Source organism: Petaurus breviceps, unplaced genomic scaffold (genome assembly GCF_028583685.1).
Source record: "Petaurus breviceps papuanus isolate PSGF00001 unplaced genomic scaffold, PetGlider_PUasm1.0 189, whole genome shotgun sequence".
In the NCBI taxonomy this organism is placed as follows: domain Eukaryota; kingdom Metazoa; phylum Chordata; class Mammalia; order Diprotodontia; family Petauridae; genus Petaurus; species Petaurus breviceps.
The window spans coordinates 17,622,426-17,644,075 of NW_027185809.1; the positions used below are offsets into that span (position 1 = coordinate 17,622,426).

A 21,650-nucleotide genomic window follows, 5' to 3' on the forward strand; every position below is an offset into this window, starting at 1 on the left:
GATTGGATGCAGCTCAGAGCGCGACGTGCGTTTCACGGGGGGGGGGGCGGTGCATACACAGGGTACCGTAATGTAGCGTGTAGCTCAGGGGATCACCTTCACTACAGTAGCAATCTCAATAGGGTTTATTTTCGGGGGAGGGCTTATTTTAGAGGAATCTTACACAGTAAGGGGAGGGCTTATTTTCGGGATAGGTCTTATTATTGGGGAAACACGGTAGATATACTCTCTGTCTCTGTCTCTGTCTCTCAGATCAACTTCCAACTTGGTCACTCATGGAATACAGGTCACTGGGCTCTCTGACTGGTTGTAGATAAGGCACCAGATAGGTAGATAGATAGATAGATAGATAGATAGATAGATAGATAGATAGATAGATAGACAGACAGACAGACAGGCAGGCAGATATATAGATAGATTGTATGCATATCTTTTAAAATTCTAAATGTAATAAAATGAGTACTTCCAAATACAAGCAGAACAGATAAAGAAAATTGTACATGAAATAAAAAATCTCTATTATGTACAATAAATCCAAAATCTAACTTAAATCTGCCCTACTTGTTCGGGTTTCCCTTTGAAACTCTTCCTTTATATGTTTGTATATTTAAAAAAAATTCTTCAATGAACCTCTCTGTTTTGGCAACTCTATGTTAACGCTGTTCTCTTTCCCAACTCCCCCCCATTACCAATTGGGAAAAACAAAAAAACTTTGTAACACATATACATGGTAATGAAAAACAAATTTCCATACAGGACATGTCAAAAAGTAGCAAGCTTCACCATCATTAACCTCTGGAATTATGGTTGGTCATAGTTTTCAAAAGACTTTCAAAGTTGTTTTTCTTTATGTTCATTCCCTTTATTTCCAGGTCTTTGCTACAACAAAAAGAAATTCTATAAGCATTCATATACTTATGGGTCTTTTTCCTATCTCTTTGCAGGGGGAGGGGGATGGTGGTGTTGGGGGGGAGGGTATAGGGTTGGTAAATTATTGCTGGGTCAAGAAGTATACAAGGTTTAATGGCTTTTGTAGGAATACACTAGACCAATTCATAGCCTGACCAATAATGCATCGGTGTGGCTATTTCACTACAAACTATCCAAAGTTATTCATGGCTGTAAACTTTTATCCTTCTGTTTAGAGCATTACAAGCTCCTCTCTTTATTATAGGAGGAGTTTCCAGATCTTGTATGAAACTGACTGTGGCTCCTAGGCATTTAAATTATTTCTTTCTGGCCGCTTGCGGTATATTTTCTTTGTCCTGAAAGCTATGTATCATTTTAGGGGTGTCTTTCAGGAGGTGACTTTGGTAGATTTGTTTTCCTTTGCTCTCTGATTCTAATAGATCTGGATAGTCTTAACTTGTGATTTCTTTAAAGTTCTTAGACTATCTCTTGACCTGTTTCCTAGGTCAGTTGCTTTTGATAGCTTCCCTTTTTAATATATTTTTTGGTCTATCAATTTTTTTCTAGTATTTTTTTATTATCTCATGAAGCCACTTATTTCTGTTTGGTTCAACCTAGTTTTCAGGAACTTTGTTAATTGGGTAAGGCTTTGTACTTCCTCTCCTAAGCTATTTATTTGTCTTCTATTTCTTTCCTCTAAAACTCTCATTTGACTTTCCATTCTCTCCTCCTGAGTTTTTGTGTCATTATCATTTTAAACTCTTGATTCAATACATCCAGGAATTCTAGTGGACTTTGCAGTAAAGCTGTGCTTCTGTGTTTTTGCTTGAAGTCTTCCTTGTAAAACTGCAGAGTCTTTCTCTACTTCTGAGTTTGTATCTGGGATATCCCTGGGTCTGTATTTCTTTATCATTAGTGTTCTCTTTTATTTAGTCATTATTCCTGCTTTATTTCCTGAATTGGGGTTTTGTGTCAGAGATGGTAGAGCTTTATTTAGTTTTGATTTGTTTTGTCTGGGGTACTGTCACTACTTCTTCCAGGTACTGAGTGGTGTGTTCTTTATGGATCTCAAGGGTACCTCAGGCCAGCAAAGTGTGCTAGTAAGTGCCATGGTCTCCTGACCCTGATACTCAGGTATCAGATTAATATAGATCCAGAACCCATGTGTCCACACTGTAGTTTCCATGCTTTAGGGTAAACAGTTGCAGGTTCTGGCTTTCCTGGCTCCTCCTATCCATATGCTGGAAAATTTCTCTGTGCTATGTTCCTGAGCTAGACTTTTCTGGCTGGACACATCCTGTAGTATCCATAGGCCTCTGGCTATCTCTGTGCTGTCCTGCGCTGGAAAAATGCACTTATTTTAGCTTTTTTTTCCTTGATTTATCAATAATTACTCAGTCTAGTGTGCTTTTTTTCATCCTAACTTGAGCTGTTCTGTTCCTCTTCACTCTACCATCTTGAGAAGGTCTTTGGACCACCCAATCTTTTAATAAAATAGACCTCATATTTTGTTTCTAGCAGATAAAAAATACAAAAAAATGTGACGGGTCATCTCTCAGATTCTTTTGGTTTGTGGATCTGTTATGAATCTGCTTATGGCTCACATAGCACCCTTCTATCATTTTGTCCTCATACGAATTGGTTTTGTTGCCATGTTAGTGATGAAAACTTAAAAGCTATGTTGATATGTATAGTATGTGGGAAAAACCCAAGGTTTATTCTTCTCCAGAAAGAGCTGGATCCACATGTATCTATTCTAATATACCAAAACAGGTTTATTTACTCATATGTATATACTCAAAATCACTACATGTTAGTTTAAAAAAAATGTCCTGCATGCTTACTTGATGGGAAGCCACAAGCTAAAATTCTCAGACACTGGCCAACAAGTGATGAGATCCAACCAATCCCTAGACCACAGAAAAATATTTTCAACCACAGAGGTGGCTAAAAAAATAGTTGGGGTTTTTTTTTGGTAGGAAACAAAATGTTTCCAGCTCTAAGAATTTTTTTTGTCCTCTCCCTGCTATTGAACAAAATAGTCAAGTCCTAAAATTTGAAGCTAAGCAAACACATAAGAAGCCCAATTTTTGTTAGGGCAGTGGAACACAATGTGAATAAATGGCATACTGAGTTCAGAATTGTCCCTGGAGCTCTGTGGGAAGCTAGAAACTCTTGGGGAAGTCTATTTGAGATGACTCTTCTGATACACGTTATTCCACCTTAACTTATTCCAATCACATTCTGTATATGTCAACCTTAACCCCTGTAGCTTAGCTCCCTTTAAATATATGCAGCACTGCATGAGAAGAGAGAATGTCACATCACATCAGATCATATCTGAAAGCAACCTTAGAGGCCATAGAGTCCAACCCCATTATTTCACAGATAAGAAAAATGAGACCAAGACAGATTAAATGCCCTGCCTTGTCTTTCCCAGCTATTAAGTGACTAAGGCAGGATTTGAAACCTGGACTTTCTGACTCCAAGTCCAACACTTGATCCACACTACCAATTCACTGCATGATGACCTGGGTGGGTTTTTTTTTTTGATTCAGCATAGAAATCTATCTTGTACAGTCATGTGGACGTCCACAGGTAAACATGGATCATTCATTTTGCATGGCAGGAGAATTTTAATTTTAATTTTTGCTTTAAATACTCCTTTTAGGATGAAATGGGCATCTCCATCTATTTCCACTTACTTCACAAAGCTTTGTGCAGGCATTCTTTAATATTAATATAGATCAGTCATGTGGAAAGGGGGAAGAAAAACAGAAGGAGAGCCCATGAGCTCTCATACAGTGTCAAGGGGTCAATAAGAAGACCCTCAGCACATGGAATCTCCCGCAGTGAAAAAGATGGGAGGACAGAGTCGATAAATGTTCATTAAGTGCCTACTCTACACCAGGCACTGTGCTAAATGCTGGGGATACAAAAAGAGCCAAAACACAGTTCCTGTCTTCAAGGACTTGAAAACCTAACAGGGGAATAACAAGTACAAAAATAGGTAAAAACAAGCTATGTACAGGATAAGCATGAAATAATTGAGAGGGAAGGCCCTAGAATTAAAAGAGGTTGGGAAAAGCTTCCTATAGCATTTTAACTGGGACTTTCAAAAAAGCCAGGGAAGCTAGAAGGCAGAGATAAGGAGGGAAAGTAGGCAGGGAGATAGCCAGAGAAAATATTTGGGAGTCTGGAGATGGACTGTCTTATTTAAGAAACAAGGAACAAGGCCAGCATCACTGGATCAAAGAGTATATGGTGAGGAATAAGGTGGAAAAAGACTAGAAAGAATAGAGGGGGCTAGATTATGAATGGCTTGGAATTCCAAATAGTTTCCATATTGGATCCCAGATGAGCTGGCATGGAGGGGGAGGCATGGATAGGTTATGATCTATTTCACAGGAAGGGAATAACCAAAACAATGAGATCATAGATCCACTGGAGTAAGAGAACGACGAAGTAAGAAATCAAAATGGGTACTCCAGCAGCACAAATCACAGTCCATCCAGGGCCCCTCTTCCTGATCTATTCTTGTCCATTTCTTCCCACCAAACAGGAAGGTATTTTCATAGCATGGGGGTATCAAGGTATCAATCTGGCATAGTGAATAGGGCACTGAATTTGGAGTTGTGAAGACCCGAGTAGAAATCCTCCCTCAGACACTCACTAGCTGTAAATGAGATAACCTCTCAGCCTCAGTCTCTTCATCTGTAAAATTGGGATGAGGGATCAATGAGATAATATGTATAAGGAGCTTTGCAAACTTTGAAATATCACATAAATGCTATCTATTACAGGCATACCTCATTTTCTTGCGCTTTGCAGATCCTGCAATTTTTTTTTACAAATTTTTAAATTATTCATGGCAACCTTGCATTGATCAATCAGTGCCATTTTTCCAATAGCTTGTACTCACATCATGTCTCTGTGTCACATTTTGGTAATTCTCACAATTTTCCAAACTTTTACATTATTCTTATATCTGTAATAGTGATCTGTGATCAGTGATTTCTGATGTTACTATTGTAATTATTTTGAGGCACCACAAACCATGCCCATATAAGAAGGTGATTTTAATAGATAAATGTCATGTGTTCTGACTGCTCTACCAACCCTATCTCCCTGTCCCTAGGTCTCCCTATTCCTGAGACACAACAATATTGAAATCAAGCCAATTAATAATCCTACAATAGCCTCTAAGTGTTCAAGTTCATTGTTGTCTCATTTTAAGACATTTCCATCCTCCAACCTTCAGCAACCATCACCTGAGTAGTCAGTAGCCATCAAGACACTCCACCCGCAAAAAGATAAAGACTTGCTGAAGGGTCAAATTATGTTTAGCAATTTTTATCAATAATGCATTTTTAAAGTAAGGTTTTTTAAATATTTATTTTATATATAATATACGTATTATATATAATATATATTTTAAAGTAAGGTACATTTTTTAGACTTAATTCTATTGCACACTTAATAGATTACACTATAGTGTAAACATAATTTTTATATGCACTGGGAAACCAAAAAAAAAATTATGTGCCTTACTTTATGGCAATATTTGCTTTATTGTGGTGGTCTGGAACCAAACTCATAATATCCCCAAAGTATGCCTATATTATTATTATGTCTATTATTTTTTTTGTTCCTACTACATGACTAGTCAACCTACTTTTAATCACATATCTCTCTGATAACTCCCTCAAGATATCATGCTATATATGGTAGAGGTATCAGGTTCAAAAAGCAAATAAATGTCATTTTGACTTAAAAATCCACAAATTCACATTATCTATATTGCATTGTATTTTTATTTATTTTTTAAACATTTCCCACTTACATTTTAATATGGTTCAGGCCATACTGAAGAGTTTTGTGGACCTCTTGGGGGCAAAAGGGGTTACAAGTTTGACAGCGGAATAACTGGGATCACACCATCCCAGAAACCTAGTACACACCACTTGGACAGGAAGAAGAAAAAGATGAAAAGTTTGTGAAACCAATCACATTTATGATTGATTGAGACATTCAGTGTCTGTGATGATTTCAGAAAACTGTTAGAGATGTCATGAGGTTGAAAGCAAGACAGTCCATCACTTATTGGCTTGTTTTGATTATAACGTATTCCTTCAAAAAGAAATGATTCTCTCAACTAGGAGGACCTAGTTGCTGGCTTGGAAATCCTCGCTGGGGATAGAAGCTTATGAAGTGATCAAGCAAAATAGTATGAAAGGCGAAGAGAATAGGGCTCAAAATGAAACCTTTGGGATTTACAATTGACAGCATCAAAAACCTCTAAAGATAGGTCACAAAGCGAAGAGAATTGAGAAAACGCCATTAAATTTGGAGATTTAATTTCCAAAGAGAGAGGTATCTAGCATACTTCCTAGATTAAAAAAAATTCCTCCTAGATTTTGAAAAGTGAATTTTAAAAGATTGAGAAACCAGAGTACTTAGGACTGCACAACCTAAAATTCTATTATAACTCAGGGATGGGAAACTTTCAAGAATGAAATTCCGATGAATAGAAGAGAAACAATTATGCTGAGGAGGAAAAGAGGGAGCTGTTAAAAGAGACTTGTGTAGATGTACAAGGAACCTATAGAGATGCATCAATGTACCTAAATAGTAAATTAAAAATTATGTATTCATGCTTCATATGAAGAGGTAGAGGGTGTCCTTGCCAAATGATTCTATTGCATTCCATCTTTGTGAGAAGATTGTCAGCTCTATCATCCCTACTCTCTTGCTAATCTTTAATGTCTCTCTATCTATTAGCACCTTTCCTACTCTCTATAAATACGCCCTCTTTCCCCCATTCTCAGAAAATACTCACTTGATCCATTCATCTCCATTAGCTATTATCACATGTTCAGTTGTTTTTCAATCTTCGTGATACCATTTGTGGTTTTCTTTGCAAAGATACTAGAATGGTTTGCCATTTCCTTCTCTGGCTCATTTTACAGATAAGAAATTGAGGTAGCCAGGGTTAAGTAACTTGCCCAGGCTCACAAAGTTAATGAGTGTCAGAGGCCGGATTTGAACTCAGGAAGATGAGTCTTTTTGACTGCAGGCCTGACATACTATCCACTATTACTCCTCTCTATAATGGTTAAACTCTTTGGAGAAGGCTATATAATATATAGCCTTATATAATATATATTATATATAATTATAATATATAATATAATAGATGCCTCCACCATTTTCCTCTCACTTTCTTCTTAACTCAATTCAGTTTAGCTTCCAATGTCATCATTCAATGATCTCTTAATTTCCAAATTTAACGGCCTTTTCTTAATCCTCATTGTTTTGTGACCTGTCTTTAGAGGTTTTGATACTGACAATTGAAAATCCCCTAAGACTCTATTTTGAGCCCTCTTCTCTTCATCTTCCATACTATTTTGCTTAATCACTTCATAAGATTCTATGGAACAAATTATCATCTCTACCAGATGATTCTCAGATATATTTGTCTAGCCCCAAGCTAATGTCCTTGACCTCTAATTTTGCATCTACAAATGACTTCTGGCCTCTTTAATTGGATGCCTTGTATACATCTTAAACTCAACAGGTTCAAAGCTGAGCTCATAGTCCTCTTGTCAAACTCAAATCCTCACTTTCCTAACTGGCGAGGGTACCATCATCCTCCCAGTTACCCAGTCACCTAGATATCACTAGGTGCTGACTTCTCATTCTCTCTCTTCCCCTCTGTCTTTTCTACCTTTGTAACATCTCTCCTATATATTCCCTTTTCTCCTCTGATACTGATGCCACCCTGGTTCCAGGCCTGTCACCTCACACTTGGACTCCTGCTGTTCTAGTATTCTGTAACCAGCCTGTGCTGGTTAGTCCTCGTGTCTCAAGTCTCTCCCTACTTCCTTTCATCTTCTCCTCAGTTGCCCAACCAATCTTCCTAAGCAGCTGATCTGACCATGTCACCCTCCTTATTCAATAAATTTCACTGACTTGCTATAATCTCCAGCACCAAATATTAAATCTCCTGTTTGGTTTTTGAAGACCTTCATAACTTAGTCCCATTCTACTTTTTTGCTCTTCATACTCTATAATCCAGTTACACTGGATTTCTTGTTTGTTCCTTGAACACAACACTCCAGCTTCCAAGAAAGCATTTTCAGTGGCCAAGATCCCTCTTCTTTTTGATCATCTCCTCCTCTTGACTTTTCTGCCTTCCTCTAAATCTTAGCTAAAATTCTATCTTTTCCACTTCCTTAATCTGAGGACCTCGCTGCTGACACTACCTCCCTTCCAATTCATCCTATTTATACCGTGTTGTACACAGCAGCTGGCATGTTGTCTCCCATTGGACTGTGAGTTCTCTGAGAACAGGACTGGTTTTTCCCTTTCTTTTTGTTCCCAGCACTTAGCATAGTGCCTGGCACACAGAAGGCATTTAATAAATGTTTGTTCTTATTGTTGTATAGAAGATGGAAGCAGCAGCAGAAAATGCCATCATCTCCCATGAACGTCAAGAGTGGCACGGGAAGATAAGGGGAATTCTTTAAAGGGTGGATTTTGTATTTATGGGGAGGGAGAATGAGGATCAATAAAGGGAAAGACAACCAATCACGGTGGCAGAGAGAAGGAAAAGCTCATACTTTGCTTCTGTTTTTCTCTTACTAGGAAAAATTATCTTTGAATCAGAAAAAAAGAAAAAAAAACAGTTCATGGGGAGTTGAAACCCAAAAGAAACAGAAAGATTATGAGAGAGCTCTTGATGAGTTAAAATGACCAGGGCTAGATAAACTTTGCCCTAGGGAATTAAATAAGTTGACAAATGGGATTGTTGAGCTATTGTTAGTGATCTTGCAAAGAATAACATGGGATATGAAGGAGTTGTGGAAGGAATATGAAATGGATGAGCAAATGTCCTGATTTTCTAAAAGGGAGAAGGTAACATCTGTAAACTTTTTTTTAGTTGGCTGAGTGCTGACCTAATTCTAGAACAAATTAATAAAATTATGACTAGAGAAGATCCACAAAAGAAAGTGGTGATCCTAAAGAGCCAGCATGGCTTCATCAAAGACAGATCATGCCAGACTAAGCTTGTTTCCTTTTCTTCACAGGGGTACTACACAGACAAAACAGATACAATTCACATAGATTTTGTTAAGGCATTTGACAAAGCCTCTTGCTTGCATTATTCTCATAGGCAAAATAGAGAGATGTGGACTAGACAGTAGTCTAGTATAGGGTTAGGCATGGAGTTCCAGACCTAAAGAATAGTCATCAGTGTGATGATATGGGATGAAGAAAATGTAGCTAAACATGAGTTCACATGACAAGGGTCTAGGGTTTTAGGAGACTACATATTAACATAAGACACCGGATCACAGATTAAGGTTGAAAGAGACCTTAGCAATCATCCAGCCTGACCCATCTCATTGTGTGGATGAGAAAATTGAGCCCCAGAGTGATTTTCCCAAAGCTACATAGAAGAACAGGGAGTCAGCAGTATGATATGGTTTCCACAAAAGTAATGTGATTTCAGGTGGTAGGAAGAAAAGAATTGTGTCCAGAATGAGGGAGGTGACAATCCCACTGTATTCTTTCCTGACCAGGACACATCTGTTGTACTGAATTCAGTCCCTGGTACCACAATCTGGGAAGAATAGAAATAAGCTAAAGACTGTCCAGAAGAAGGCACCTAGGATGGTAAAAGGCCTAAAGATTCCTCTAAGGATCTGCTGTAGAAAGGAAGGATATTTAGTCTAGAGAAATTAAGACTTGAGGGGAAGAGTAAAGCTTTCTTCAAACTTTCAAAGAGCAGTCCTTGAGTGGTTCAGTCCAGGATTCAAATTGTTCTACTTGGCCCCAGAGGAAAGAATGAAGAGAAAAGTGTCAAAGGATAAATTTAGGTTTGATTAAGGAAAAAGTTCCTAACAATTATAGTTCTCTAAAAGTTATTGCTTTCAGAGATTTCCACCCAATGCTCTTTCCTAGGCCTTCTTCTTTTCACTCTCTATGAGGTTAATTGTGTGTCATAGACACCTTTGGCAGTCTAGTGAAACCTATAGACTTCTCAGAAAATTGTTTTTAAATGCATAAAATATTTTTTATATAACAGAAAACAATTATACTGAGATGGTCTTCAAAGCATTAAAGAAAAGTTCAGAGATTTCAAATTAAGAACTCATACTCAGGGTGGCTAGGTGGCACAGTGAATAGAGCACCAGCCCTTGAGTCAGGAGGACCTGAGTTCAAATCCAATCTAAGACACTTAACACTTACTAGCCATGTGACCTTGGGCAAGTCATTTAACCCTAATTGCCCTGCCTTCCCCCTTCCAAAAAAAAAATAACTCATACTCTATACTGTCCCTCTCTTGGTGACCTCATCAAATCCCATGACTCCCAAATCTATGCTTATTTAGTTCCAGGTTTTCTCCCAAGCTTCAGTCTTGTATCGCTAATTATCTTTTGGATGTTTCAAACTGGGTGTCCTAGAGACATTTTAAACTGTCTAAAACTGAACTCATTACCTTCTCCTCCCAAACCTCCCCTTCTTCTAAATTGTTCCATTTGGATCAAAGGGACTACCATCCCAGTGTCCCGAGTTCATAATCTCTGCATTTTCCTCAGTGCCTCCCATCCCTCCTCTCACATATCCAACCAGTTGGCACACTTACATATATCTAAGGCCTTCATCATTTCCCAGACAGATTATTCATACAGCCTCCTAATTGGCCTCCTTGGTTCAAGTCTCTCTTGCCATTCTAGTCAGACCTCCACACCACTGCCCAAGAGATTTTCCTTAATTGCAGACTGAGCCACATCACTTGACAAAAGGAATTCCTGTGACTCCCCTATTGTCTCTAGAATACACATACAAGCTTCCTCTGATTGACTCTTAGAGCCCTATACCACTTGAACTCAACCTATCTTTATACCCTTCCTGGACATCACTCTCCCCTGTACACTCAGAGATCCAGTCTCACTGCTCTTCCCTGTATTTCTTGCACACAACATACCGTCTTCCAAGTTCTATATCATTGCATTGGTTCTCCCCCATTTCCAGAATCAATGTACTCCCACCTTTATCTCAGATTCCCTCTCTTCCTCTAAGATTCAGCTCAAGCACTTATTTTCTGCATAAAGCTTTTCCTATTCCTCTGCTTATGTCATCCCTCCCAAACTGTTGCTGTTCAGTCAGTCAGTTGTGTCTGACTTTTCTTGACCTCATGGACCATGGTCTAAGGGGTTTTCTTGGCAAAGATACTGGACTGATTTGCCATTTCCTTCTCCAGTGGCTTAAGGCAAACAGAGGTTAAGTGATTCACCCAGGGTCACACAGCTAGTAAAATGTCTGAGGCTGTATTTGAACTCAAGTCTTCCTAATTCCAGGCCCTGCACTTTACCCACGGAGTCATCTAGCTATTAAACTATCTTGCATTTAATTCCTTTGCATGTATATCCTTATTGAATTTATATTTATTCAGTATACCCTTTTTGTCTCCCCATTAGAATGTAAGCTCATGTTGAGTAGTTGTTACATTCTTTGTAGTTGTATGGCGCATGTTAGGTGTTTAATAACTATCTGTGTTTTGATTGAAAGTGGGTTCCTCCTCCCTTAAGATCTTCAGAACAAAACTGGATAATATTCATTAATTAAGTTGTAGAGGAGATTCCTTTCTGTGTACACCTCAGCCTCTGAGATTCCTTCTGACTATGAAATTCTGAGATTCTTTCACTGAAGGACCAGCCTGGCTAATGTCAGAGAGGTTCATAATTGGTTTGGTTACAGGGTGATGAGCTATTCAGCCACAGTAATTTGTAGATTGTTTATTAATATATATTATTGTTGTTCAGTCATTTTCAGTTGTGTTAAACTCTTTATGACCTCATCTTAGGTTTTCTTGGCAAAGATACTAGAGTGGTTTGCCATTTCCTTCTCCAGCTCATTTTACAGATGAGGAAACTGATCAGGGTTACACAGCTAGTGAGTATCTGAGGCTGGATTTGAACTCAGGTCCTTCTGACTCCAGGGCTGGTGCTCTATTCATTGCACCAAATAGTCGCCCCTAGTTAAAAATCTAGTAATGGTGATAAGGAAAGCATACACATATCTGTAAACAACAATAATTTTGTTGTTCAGTCATTTCCAACTCTTCATGACTCTATTTGGGATTTTCTTGGCAAAGATACTGGAGTGATTTGCCATTTCCTTCTCCAGTTCATTTTACAGATGAGGCGAATAGGGTTAAGTGACTAGCCCAGGGTCACACAGCTAGTAAGTGTCTGAGGCCAGATTTGAACTCAGGAAGATGAGTCTTCTTGACTCCAGGAATGGCCCTCTATCCATTGTGCCACCTAGCTGCTCACATTTCTGCAGCATTTTAATATTTGCAATGTCTTTACATACATTATCTTATCTATCTTCACAACAATCCTATGAAGCAGGTACTATCATTATTTCATTCTAAAAGCCCACCTTCTGTAAGATTTTCCTGATCCTCCTTATTAGTGCCTTCCCTGTATTGATTCTCTCCAATTTATCCTGTATATACCTTGTTTCTTCAAATTTGTTTGCATGTTGTGTCCCTTGTTGGACTGTGAGTGCCTTGAAAGCAAGGACTGTGTTTTACACGGTGACTGGTGCAGAGTGGGCACTTAATACATTCTAACTGACTGACTGAGTAAGGCTCAAATAAGGCTTGAGTAGGCTCATATAGCTAGTGATACTCTGTGGTGGGTGAGGATTTTTCTGACTCCCAAGTCCAATGCTCTATCCACAACATAATGCAGGATTGGAATTAGTATTGAAACAAAGAGGAAAATAGGGAATGTCCAAAAAACAGTGTTTCCTTCTGGCTAGAACAGTATGCATGTGCTGGATCCAAAAGTTGTGGATTTTCTGTGAAAGGCCTTGTATTTCAGGAAGACCTATTTGGGCTATGTTTTGTAGAGGGCCTTTGAATTCCAGGTACACATATTTAGGCTTCATGTTGTGGGCATCAGTAAACAATCTGGGGTTCTACTTCAGAAAGATTTGTTTGGCAGTGGTGTGTGAGATCGATTGCAAAGGAGAAAACAGGAGTCCTAAGACCACTTACGATCCCTCTGCAGAAAAACAAGAGTGACATGATCATGTGAAATGGGTGGGGGCAGTGGGAATGGAATACAATATAAGGGAGAAATATGGGACTTGGAACCTGATTGAAAGGAGGGGTGACAAGAAGCAAAAGAGGAGAGGGAGTCTAGATGACTAGAAGAATGGCGATGCCATTAACAGAAACAGGACCTGGTCACATAGGAGGAAAGATTAAGCGAGGGATGTGCTGGAGCCAGCTCTAAGGACTACTTAGCTGATGGTTAAATTTTTGGTTGTGAACATTCACACCTTGGAAAACTGTAAGCAAATATAAAACAGGACTTATTGTTTTGTTGATTGTCTAGACTTAAGAGAGAGAAAATGTTAATAATGCAGATTAAAAGTGTGTCCTGTGTAATTTTTTTTATTTCTGGAGAGTCAGTTGTTAAACATTTGCTAGCATACTGCTAAATAGAGTCCACTTTAGGTATTAGATTTTGAGATTCTAGACTAAGAAATCTGAGGTGCCCCCATAATATCCTACTAGAAATATTTATCCGGCTTTTGGAAATGTAGGATTGGTGTTTTCAATCAAGATCAAACCAGAATTGTGGGAGATAAACAAATTCAAAGGGCTAAGCAATTTTTATGAAGGAGTTCGCAGTTAGAGTGCAAAGGTTGGAGTAGAAGGTGAGTATGGAGAGGGCTGGGAAAACTTTATGAAAGGCCCAACATTAGGTACTGGTAAAATGACAGCTGGTATAACACAGCCCAGTAACGATGCCTCCATCGCTCTGCCTTATCAGTTTTATCATACACCTAAATATAGCTGGCAGAGGCAGGGGGAGGGGAAGGAATAAGCATTTATTACAGTCCTACTATGTGCTAGGCATTGTGCTCAGCACCTCTCAAGTACTATCTTATTTGATCCTCACAACAATCCTGTGAGGTAGGTATTATTATCACCCCCATTTTACAATTGAGGAAAATGAGAATATTAGGTTAAATGACTTGCCCAGGGTCATGTAGCTAATAAGAATCTAAAGTCAAATTTGAATTCACATCTTTCTGATTCCAAGTCTATCGCTCTATCGGCTCTCCCACCTAACTGCCTCTGCTAGAATAAGACAGAGCAGGAATGAAACCCTACCTAGAACAATGGAGAAAGAGAAATTGATGGATAGTTTCTGATGAGAATGGAGAGCAAGTTTAGTAGTGCCAAGAAAGCAAGAGAGATAGAAGGACCAGAGATTGTGGAGAAAGAGGAATTTTGTAATTCCAGTCTCAGAGATATACGAATTCCTATTACTGGTTTAGAACCTTCCCTAGAGATTGTGATACTGAACTTTTATTACTTGTTTTTAGATTCTTCAGAGGATCGTGACTGCAAGGTAGAGTTACTGAGTATTTTTCATATAGGTCAGTAATTATCAGTATAAGTGATTATTAAATGATTGATGGACATTATTATTATAGTGTCTATAGTTATAGTTTCCAGAACTGAAGAGTTAACAGTTTTTAAAGAGCTCTCTTTCACGTAAAAAATACAGACTCCTGGGAGTGATAATCTGCCATCACTCATTGCACCCTTTTGCACTCTCCCCATCTGTCCATCCCCCACCGCGATGGACAGACCAGTGTCTTGTGCTCAAAAGTCCTACAAATAACAGTGCCCTGCAAACCACTGGCCCTGTTTCCACCGCAGCCATAACTTTCCTACCTTAGCCATCATTTGGAGAAGCAATCCTTGTGGAAGTGTGACTTAGCAATTGCTTCAGTAGATGCTGCAGTCCCTGCCTCCTCAGGAGCCAATTAAAAAAAAAAATTCTTTGGACTAAAATCCTTGTGGTTATCAAATGGGTCAGGATCAGACACAGACTTAGAAGACAAAAGGCCTTGGGTTCAAAACCTGCCTCTTCATCCATGGAAATGACCTTGAAGACAATGCATTGCTATTTGCTTTGTGGACCTTTCAAATCTGGAAGTTTCCATCAGACTTGCACCTGAATTCCTTGTTTGGTTTCCCCAGCATAAACTCCTTGCTTTTTAATTGTTTGCTTTGTACTTGCAAACTCTTAATAAATGAATTTTCCTTCATACACTTATTCATGTAAATGCAGAGAAACAGGAGATGATATTTGGGGAATCTGTGGTCCAGTTTGCTTAAAATGTAGAGTACATGAAGGGGAGGCATATGAAATAAGGCTGAAAAGGCAGGATTTTGTCTTTTATCCTAACGGCAATCAGGATTTACTGAGGAAGATAATGGGATTATAGATTTAATGTAGAAAGTGATTTTGAAAGCCATCTAGTCCAACACCTTCATTTTACAGATGGGAAGACTGAGGCCCAGAGAGGTTAAACTTGGTCAAAGTTACACAGCATCAGAAGCATGTTTTGAACCCAAGGCCTCTACCTTCTTAGCCAGTGTTTGCATCAAGGATTTGGAGCTAGAAGTGACTTCAGAGGCCATCTAGTCCAACCCCTTCATTTTACAAATAACGAAACCTAGACACGGAGGGTAAGTGACTTGTCAGGGTCACACACAAATAATGTGCACCAGAAGCTGGATTTGAATCCAGGTCCTCTCTCTCCAGAATCAGCATTCTTTCCACTGTATTATTCTGCCTCAAGATGCTGATCTTTGAAAAGGTTTATTTATTGTAAAGGTTTTATTTCAGATGCCTTATTAGTGTTATTGTTGATATTTTGGCCATGAAGGGTCATTTTTCTTTTCCTAAAAGTTAATAATTCCCTTGGGTATGGTGCAGATAGTAAAGTCCCTGATGAGTATGAAAAAGGTGACATATTTGGTTGCACTTCCCTTACCAGTGCAGCAAACTTTCTGTCTTCGGCATGGGGGTACAGCCTGGTAAGATGCAGGAGAAGCACACAAGTTGAGTGGTAGGTTAGGTCCCAGTGTACTGGTTAGACAACATTGCCTATGAATTCTACTTTATAGACAAGCAGCAGAGGTTGGCTTGGGATTCACATTAATCAGATGCCCTGAGAATTGATCCCATTTGTCTTACAGCAAAAAGGATTCCTCTCCATCTCTGTCAATGCTCAGCATAGAAGAGTTAGGCTTTCCAGTGTCACAGGGTTAAATGGACTCTCCTGCAAGGCAATCATTCTGTGCAGCATTTCCTGAATGGCATGAGAAAAGGAGATCTTTTGGCCTAGTTCCCTTCCTCTGGGATTTTCCAAAACTTTCCAGATGTACCTAAACTCAGGAAACATTTTAATGGTAGATGTGGCTGGAGGTCCTGTCTCAGAGGGGTTAGGAGTTTGGAATCAAGAGAACCTCCTCTGAAAAGAGATGTGTTGACTCATCCAAGCTTCATTACTCCTTCATTGTAAGGATGGCAGAGTCCCATGCACTATCCTCAGAATGGACAATGTGCATATGAGATAGTCTCTTTGGTGTTGTGGTCTACCTGACGAAGAGCCTTTTCCCAGGAGGGAAAGAAGGATGATTAAGTAGATAAAGTCGTATTTTGGATTTTGACTTAAATGTTACCACATAGCTAAACCACTTTAGAAAGAGAGAACGGCACTTTACCCCTCCTCCTTTGAAGCATTAGTTTGTTAGTATTGTTTATAAGATTGGACTTATAAGAGACCTTCGATTCAAAACCTGCCTCTGAGGCTTACTACAACTTTGAACAATAGTTTAACCTCTCTAGGCCTCAGTCTTCTCATCTGTAAAATGAAGGTATTGAGCTACACGACTTCCAAAGTCACTTTCCTTACTAAATAGGAATGCTGTTTGTGAATTTCAGCACATTTAGATACTTTTAATTACTTAATAGGACCAAAGCCTCATTGGTTATTTCTGCATACCTATTACAGAAGACTTCAAGAAGGACAATGCTTAGGGGTCAAAAGGCAGTTGAATCTCTCATGTCTCTCAGTTTTAAGACAGAGGCTGTGGGAAGAAAAAAGTGGAGAGTATAAAAGTATTTATTTGTCATGTGGTCCCTTTGAACTGGGAGTTTGAGCATAATTAAGAATTCTACTCTGTGGCAATGAGACCCCCACAAGTTTCCACAAGATCCTTCAAAACAATCTGGGTTTTCTTATATATCTCCATATATTTAATAAACAATCTGTTTTCCCAGGCCTTTTTTGAGAAGTTATGAATTCTTTCTCATGTTAACTCACTGAGTCAAAGAAGCCCTCTGTTTCTTTTATATATATAGAATATCAAACATATAGTGTGATGTTGTGCAGAGCATGATAATGTATGTAGACCCAACTTGGGCTGTGTTTTATGTTGGGCAAATGAAATAAGATAAAAGAGGCCACTAGTTTTCATAGGAGTAACTATACTAAGTCATTGGAGCATCCAGTATAATAAACAGTTCATCGTTGAACCTTTCTGGATAGTGGAACCGTGATAACTGGGGGTGGAGTTTTTTCATTTGCTTGTATGGAGCATCCCGTTGAATGAGTCTCGGCCCTAGGACTCCAGTGACATGACTAAATCTTAGGTTCTAATGCATGTATTAGAACTGGTAGCAAGCTGCCTTCTCTTATTTCTATGCCTTTACTCACATTGTTCCATTCCCAGATATTTATAACTCTGCCTCCATCTGTAAAAGTTTCTCTCATTTCAAGACCCAACTCAGACATTACCTTCTCCATTGAACTTTCCTTGACTACCTTCATTCCTTCTTTCCTTATAATATTCATATGTGGCCACTAAAAATAACTATCCTTTTCCAACAAAGTACAGCTAGGTCCCAATAATGTGAATAATGGGTGCCCTGAAGATGTCTCATGCATTCAAATTTATACTATATGAGTCCTTTGTACCAAATTTTGATTCTTCTACTAAGTTGTAATGTGACAATTTACTTAAACTCTTAGTTTCATGTTAAAGGTAATTTATTCAACAAACACAGACAAATCACCCATTTTATACTAAAAAAACTGGTTGAGTATATTATTATTTAGTATATTATACTAAAAAACTTGTCTAGTACCAGGGATGTAAAGATATATACAATTATGACCTTAGCTGTCAAAGAATTTATAGGTCTAGAAACAATGGTCTGTCATTTCATCCATGTAAATACTCCCTCTACTATCACAAGTTAAAACTCCTCTATATCTTAGTAGATAGAGCAGCTAGATGGCACAGTGGATAAAGTGCCAGACCTGGAGTCAGAAACACTCATCTTCTTGAGTTCAAATCTGGCCTCAGACACTTACTAGCTGTGTAACCCTGGGCAAGTTAGTTAACCCCAATTGCCCTGCCTTCCCCGCTCCAAACATAAAATGAGTCAGGATAAATAGGAGTGGTTGAACCACTCTGCTCACCATGCTTACCACCACTGCTACATATAGAATAACAAGATTTGACTAGATATTATCTTAGATCCCTTCTAACCCTAATATTCTATACTTCCCTGACTCATTGTCTACGTAAGTTTTCTGGTAAAATATAACATCTCTGTCCTGGGAAGTTTTATTGAAGGATCTTTCATTCTCTCTGTCTTCTTTAGCTCTGAGTTCCCAGTCAGAGGCAACACTTCTGGCAAAACACCTCAGTTTTTTCATCTCTGTCTTTTCTGGGTACCTTCTTCCTCAATTGCCTCTTCCTAACTGCATTCCTAATAAGAACACCCAGACTAGCAAATAAGTGATGGTACTTAACATTGCTAATAAAGACAAAGTAAATATTTCAAACAAATAAGGGTAAATAGATTTTCCCCATACCCAGAAGGAAAGGCTTCAAGCTTCTATAAAGGAGCCCAAGAGAAGGAAAAAGATACAGAATGACTGCCTTAGAATCTGTCCAGACATTCCTTGTGCCCACTGGGTCTAAACACTCTCACTTTATAGTGGTTACCTCTGCCCAAGCTTCTCTCTGGGCTCCTCTCCCAGCTTCACACAGCTTCTTGTAGTCTCCCCTTCCCTAGCTCCATGTGCCTCTCATCAAGCACTGGGCTCCTCTTCAAGTCTCTCTTCCTATTCACTAATCTGTCTTTTCTTTATAAGGTCATCTGTGGGAAATCAGAGTGGAAAGAGCTAGGATTACAGCATCATAGATTTCGAGTTGGAAGGGAGCTTACAGGTTATCTAATCAAACCCCCTCCCATTTCAAAAATGAGCAAAAAAGGTGAATTACATTGTCTGCCATCAAGTGGTGGTGCAGCCAATATTTGAATCTAGGTCCCCTAACTCCAAATTCAGTGCTTTTTTCATTATAACAATCTGTTTTCCATTACCTATGATTGAATGGACTGATTCAGGGGACTCTTTCTTATTTCATCCTTTTTAGGGGTTAACTCTAGTTAACTCTATTAGTTAACTCTATTGCTAATCAGAGGCACAAAATTTTAGCAGAAAGTGGCAAGACTGGTGATTAAAAGAGACTAAGAGATAGAGGGAGGGTATCTGGGAGAAAAGAACCATTCCACCTTTCAAGGAAAATATTCTAACTCATGCATCTTCTCCCTGTCACTGAAGGTGACCACAAACTCATGGGTGAATGCAGAAATTCCTCTCAACTAATTCCAATCTGCTTGCAGGAGCAGCCCAGTGTTAACATGTGGTTATAAGCAGCAAAGGAACTAGAAAGCCAACAGTGTGGGGCTCCAGGTGGATTCAGTCTCAATCACTTCCAGATTCTCTGGGGACCTCTAACCTCCGTTCTAACTTTCCCAAGCCTTGTAAAGCCATTTCTGTTTCTGGAAGTCCCACAGTTTTGCAGTTCAGAACACTTACTTATTTATCCCTTACCATCCTCATATGCCATCAAGCCTGTGGGCAGAAATGAGTTGATGATTCAGCAAAGAAGGTTTTAGGGATACGGAAAACAATCTCGTTTGGCTTTCTCAAAATTGCACTGGCAATGGATTGTCTTGCTGAGGTCCATGAAACAAGGGACCGACTAACTCTTTGTCTCGATTGCCAGCAATGTCAAATTCTGCCCGATCAATAGGGTAAGCCTACAGGTGTGGACCCTAGGAGGAAAAAATGCTCTCTTTACAGCCTACAAACAGAGAAGATTGGCAGGTACCCCTGACTGCTCTTAAATGCTGTGAAGGTCAGTGGGGGACAGGACGAGGAAAGCACTGAGCGATCACCATGGTTACTGAAAGTCCCAAATCATTTGCAGAAGCACAGAGTCAAGTTAATTCTTCAGCTTAGTCCATTTTAAGGAACAGGCTACAACTGAGATATTGTATGGCATAGCAAAAACCAAGCCAAACCAAACAAAAAATTGCAGTAGCATACTAAGCCTAAACATAGCTATATAAAAAGATTCTGGGTTCCCCTTCCTCTCTTTTACTATGCTCATCTTTTCTGTTTCCAAGAATTAAAGAGAAAAAAATACTAATGAAAGTCTGTGACTAAAACTCTCAAGTCAATGAAAGAAAATAAAGGCCTAATATCTTTAGAGCATCGTTCCACGGCTCTGTGAACCTATGTGTCATAGCACTACCAGTGGAAAAATCCTTGCCACTGAGCCTTTGCCAGGCTTCACACTATGACTGTGGGAACATTGGTTTCTGGAGACACCCACCAACTAACCCATTTCCATGACTTTCTTTGTATCAAACTTACTTCTGCCCCATGCATAGCAAACAACACTTCCCAACTTAAATGAAGGCAAACAGCAAGGAACATTTCAAAACCCAATTTTTATGAAGGGAAAGAGTATTTTTTTCAGCCGAAGGACAAAACCATGAGTAAAGGGAGAAAAGTCATGCCCTCAACCACTGCTACTTCTGCCTTCTTTCCTCCTACTCTTTTCTATGAGGAACAGACCCAGAATGTTTATGGTGATAAACAGACATGAACCTTTGACCCTCTGCCCCATAGTGGGAGATACTACTTTAATAAAATCCAGAGTCTTCAGATCCAATCCTCCTCAGTGATAGATAAGGGTGAAACAATAATACCATTCACTTACTTAGCAGAAAGAATCTATGTTGAACAAAGAGTTCACTTGCAGGTATCCCATTTTGCTTTTGAATAAAATATGATCATTAACACCCTCATAACCCCGGCTCCTTTCAGTAAAGGAAGAATTCAAACTAGCATTACTCCATCCCCGATAATATTTGAAAGTCCAATAGAATCCCTCACTCATACCTATGTGGTCATATCCCATACTTGTTTAGGGATACAGCCCTACCACTCAAACCCGAAGCCTAGGTAACCAAAAATAAAGCAGGGTGAAACCTAGGAGTGTGATAAACACAGAGCAGCTACCATTTCTCTCATGTTGGAATGACTAAATGAGGTTACTGTGAAATAACACAATTGAAAACTTACCTCCCTCCTCCACCCCCACTGTATATTCTCCCTGCCCACTTCCTCTGAACCTAAAGTTTGTGAAGTTGGACAAAAGAAAGATTTAGGGCTCCAGGCATGTGTCTGGGGACACAAGGATCTTTAGGGAGAATTTTGTGACTGTTCACATTACTCGTTCACAGGCCTGCCTCCAGGAATTTGAAAAGCTAGCTTTTGAACTTTCATAGAGCAGCTAAGTAGGGTGTATTGTTCTGTTTGTTTGTTTGTTTTTAAATTATCTGGAAAGTCATGCTGGAACTCTAGAAGCCCCACTATGACCATCAATATGTCATTGGCAGATCTGGAGGTTCTATCCAATGTGCCCATCACAAGGACTCTGCAGATAATTCCCAGCTGTCAGTGGCTACCTCGCCAAT

At 39.1% G+C, this 21,650-nt stretch overlaps 1 long non-coding RNA gene across 1 annotated transcript in view; it reads right to left on the reverse strand.

The window, feature by feature from the left end:
- LOC138164316 (uncharacterized) overlaps nucleotides 1-18,928 on the reverse strand; it is a 118,228-nt gene extending 99,300 nt beyond the window's left edge. The window contains exon 1 of the long non-coding RNA XR_011169025.1: nucleotides 18,821-18,928. This is a non-coding gene — a long non-coding RNA (uncharacterized lncRNA). The remainder of the gene's footprint in view (nucleotides 1-18,820) is intronic.
- Nucleotides 18,929-21,650: the final 2,722 nt, after the last annotated feature.